The 4,379-nt window shown below is 40.1% G+C and overlaps 1 long non-coding RNA gene across 1 annotated transcript; it reads left to right on the forward strand.

The window, feature by feature from the left end:
• The first annotated feature begins 680 nt into the window (after positions 1 to 680).
• Positions 681 to 3,976, forward strand: LOC133713483 (uncharacterized). The gene is made up of 3 exons (XR_009848037.1): positions 681 to 1,596; positions 2,272 to 2,347; positions 3,275 to 3,976. It is a non-coding gene; the product is annotated as an uncharacterized LOC133713483 (long non-coding RNA).
• Positions 3,977 to 4,379: the final 403 nt, after the last annotated feature.

Genomic DNA, 4,379 nt, shown 5'->3' on the forward strand with positions numbered 1-4,379 from the left:
GCTCCAGCTCGAGAAGAAGCTTCTGACACCGGTGAGACTCCGTGAACTGGCCGGAATCGGGAAACCCGAGAACATTTTGAGTTTCCTCCTGCCGCCTTCGACCGTTTTTCGGAGAAGATACGACCGGGATCCACCTCGCGCCGACTAGATGAAGCGAATCAGACCGATCAGACTTCGGGAGGTGGCCGGAAAATTGAGAAAGGATCGGGTTTCCCGTCGCGGGAAAACGGGTCAGCCAGTGTCGGTCTGGGTTTGTCGAACTGATCTTCCAAAATATGTACTAAAATTCAATGGTCCAGATCTTCTTCCATCAAAATTGACGCTCCAGATTACGCCGCCTCAAAATTATATTTTTAAATAATTCTTGAATAATACCAACTTTCAAAAATCATTAAAAATAGCTCAAGTGTTCGAAAAATCCTCCGAAAATTCCTACAAAGTCATAACGAAGTCTAGCTTAATCCTACAGACTCAAAAGAAAAACTTTGATAAATAATTTCACGGTGTCGTGATAAGACATCAGGAACTATGTTCATACTTCCATATTTGTACTCTATTTTGCAATGATATCCAAGGCTCCAAGCAACTTAGCCATCCATCTTTGTTGAAAAGGGAGTGTTGATTCTTTGATCCATCACATGTGTTTCAAAGTTTGATGATCAGTTGTAATACCCGAAAAATTCAAGTTAATTTCCGATGACGTTTTGGAAATGATTTCGTGGTCGTGGACACGAGTACGAAGCTTAGAGGAGTGTGGAATTAGTTCGAACGATTTTATTTTGAAAACTGAACGTTTTAGGGGGGTCAAAGGAGTTGACTTTTTATACATTGGGAAATTGGGAAAACTTCCTTCATGAAAGTTGTAGAGCGCGTCGATACGAGTTCGTGGACATATGGAACGTAATATTCGGAGTTCGTATGAATAAGTTACGAATATTTGAAAATTGGGATTTTCTATAAATATGAAAAAAAATCCGAATATTGCAAATGAGGACAGAATTTCTGGAACTCCAGAAATTTCTCCCCATTTCTCTCCCGAGCCCAGCCGCGACCCCCTCCCTTCGTCACCTTCGTTCTTCCTCATCCGGCCACCGATTGATGTGAAACAAAGTGGGTTTTTCTGGTCTCGACCCCCTTTACGAGTTTGTAGAAGAAATCGAAGTGAAATACGAGCTGTATGAGGCTCTACAAGGTCGAGAAGAGAGCCTCGTCGGAGACGAAATCGCTCTTCCCCACTTTTTCTGGGCTCTACTTTGTCTGGCCATATCTTCCTTTACAGGCCTCCGATCGGCCTGATTCCAAAAGCAATTTTTCTCACCGTGAAGTTTTCTACAACTTTCCAGAAGACATCGACTTGAGATAACCATCGTGGTGGCCGCTAGAAGACCGAGAAGCCGCACAGCCGAGCTGGAAATCGTCTTCCTTCGCCACCTTGGTTCTCCCAGCTCCGGCCACTATAGCTCGAGTTCTTTGAGGGTTTTTCTAGCCCAGAGGAAGTAGAAGCTATCCCCAAGAAGGCTTGCAGCGATTTGATCCGGGGTGATCGAATTTTGAAGATTGGGAAACTAGGGTTCTTCGGGTTTCAAAACTTGCGAGGTAAAATTCTACTTTTTGGCTTATAATCTGACTTTGGTGTAGTTATGAAAAGTGAAATTGGAGTTGAGTTGAAGGACTTTGATGTTGGGAGTTTTGTCTAATTTTGACTTTGGATGGGTGGCGGTGCCGCCACCGTGATGGTGGTTTCCGGCAACCTCCGGACACCCCAAGGACAGTTTCTGTCCATTTTTGTGTTCTACGTGTCGATACGATCGTTTGCATATATAATTCATAATTTTTGGATATCGTATGATGAAGTTATGAATTTTTAAGTTTCGATCGATTTCGATCGTTAGATTTGTGATATGTGAAGTTAGGACCGTCAGATGGACTTGTAGTTTTGATACGATGATCTTATGACTGTCCCAGTGGCTTTGTGTGGTCATGGGCGAAGATCCGACCGTTGGATCTTCGTATAAATGCAAAACGGTGATTAGGGAGGCGATTCGTGAGAATCCGTCCGTTGGATTTTTGTATAAATTTGTGAAGATGTTAGTAAGGACGATTCAGGAAGATCTGACCGTTGGATCTTCGTGATGATTTTTGGGGGGTGATCCTAATGGCGATCCGTGAGGATCCGACCGTTGGATCATCATTTAATTTCGATCCGACCGTTGGATTGTCGTTTGAGTATGTTTTTGAGCTATTGGCTAAGTTAAGGTCATGTGTGATTAGGTGATTGACGGTCTCCCTTGGGTGAACGATTTCGGTGTGTATTGTGTTGAATTGAAGACGCAGCGGGAATATCGAGGTGAGTAAATCGCACATGGTTCATTCACGAACCGAAATTCGGTGATTTTATTTAATTGAGAAATTGTGGAAATTGTTTTATGAAAATAAATATTTGTTTTAAATTATATGGACTTGATCGACTACGGTCCATAGGTAAGTAAAATGTATTTAACTATAAAAAAATGAATTTCTAGATTTTATTGCATGTGAACTATAGTTGGTATTAGTGGTCACTCTTGTGTGGGTGACTACATATATATATATTTACGTGGAATATATATTGGATGGTGTGATTTACTGAGTTATATTTTGAGCATTACCCTTTGGAATATGTGATTTATCTTAGATGTTGTGTTGTCTATGATAATGGGTAATTGAGTAAAGTGCGATAGTTGAGTCGTTGAGATGAATTAAATGAGGAGTCGAGTGAATTGAGAAAAGCAGTCATTCGTAAGGTGAACCTTGGCCCAGGTGACACTTTACGATACAGTTAGAGCTCTAGTCTGTCTGCCGTCATACTGCTTGGGGGATAAACGAGTTATCATATGCCCTTGGGTATGACATGACATACTGAATGGGGTGATTAATATAATTAATCATAAGCCTGTAAGTATGATATACTGAATGGGGTGATTAATATAATTAATCATAAGCCTGTAAGTATAATATACTGCATGGGATGATTTATATAAATAAATCATAAGCCTGTGAGTATATATTGAGTAAGAAGTTGTTTATTATTGAGTAGTCATGATGAGATGTGAGTTGATTGATGCTTGAAGTGATGTTGTACACTTTAATTCTTATGCAAAACAAAATTAAAATGTGCTTGAGTTGATTGTGTTACTTTAAATCGTGCAATCCTTTCATTTACTCATACGAGCTTTGCAAAAAGCTTACCGGGTTTGTATTGTTGCAATCCCGGTACACTATTCAAACGGTGTAGCGGGTAATCCTGCAGGTCAGGAGAATCAGGACGGTGATCGTGCGGGTTAGAGAATTTGTTTTAGTTTTACAGCAATTGTAATTGTGAGGTGAGTTATGCTCATTTGAGCCTTACAATATAATTTGGTGAGAGTGTGCTGTAATAAACAAATTTGAGATTTGGTTTATGTAATATCGAGCGATGTGAGGTGTGGTTGTTTTGAGAAAAAAAAATTCAGGTTGTATTTATGTGAGTTGTATTAATTCATGTTTCGGATTTTGATTTGTATTTAAAATTCGGGGCGTGACAGTTTGGTATCAGAGCGTAAGGTACATATTTGGTGATAATCAGTACTCCCCGAGTGATGGCCCGTCTGCAGCGGATCCCCATCGTATACTCTTCGGTACTGGTATAATCATTGGGTATGTCTTAGTATGGGGTCTAGACAGCGTGTATGTCAGTAGGACGGTAGAGTTGTCTTCTAAGTTCGTATTAGAATAAGTTTAGTTTCCGCAGGTTGTAATCTTTGAGGAATGGAAACCTCCGGATTTAACTCTGATGAGTCAGTGAGGATTGTTTATGGAAATGAGTTTCCTTTTGTATGTAGAAGTGTTTGGTTGAAGGCATGGTGTGGACCTATGCTCGTATCTGATGTGGATACGAGTATTAATTGATAGTAATTTTGCCTTCTTAAGTTGGACATACAGATGCATTTGAATAGATTCTAGACTCATGTGGAGTTGTGAGTAGTGTTGCGATTAGGGAAGAAATTATTGTGGTTAATTCTTCCATGTGCTTGTAAGTTGTTGAGCAGAGTTTGAGGTGCGAGAACGGAGTTTGATCTCGTGTTTGAGTGATTGAGACGAACGACTATATATTTGAGTTCTCTCCGAGTACCTAAAATCTTAAGGGCTATTTGAAGTGGGAGTAGTGGTAGTTTTAGTATTTCTAAATTTAAATCGAGATCCGAGGAACATGTTTTGTATACGTGGTTGATGTTGCGAGCATCATTTTGATTGATATTTTGCGTTTCACAAAGACAACTGGATTGGAAATTCTCCGTTTGGACACCTTGGTCTGTTGACCTGACTATGACTTGTGGACATAGTTTTATTTAAGTGAAGGA

This window comes from Rosa rugosa, chromosome 6, assembly GCF_958449725.1.
Source record: "Rosa rugosa chromosome 6, drRosRugo1.1, whole genome shotgun sequence".
Taxonomy (NCBI): domain Eukaryota; kingdom Viridiplantae; phylum Streptophyta; class Magnoliopsida; order Rosales; family Rosaceae; genus Rosa; species Rosa rugosa.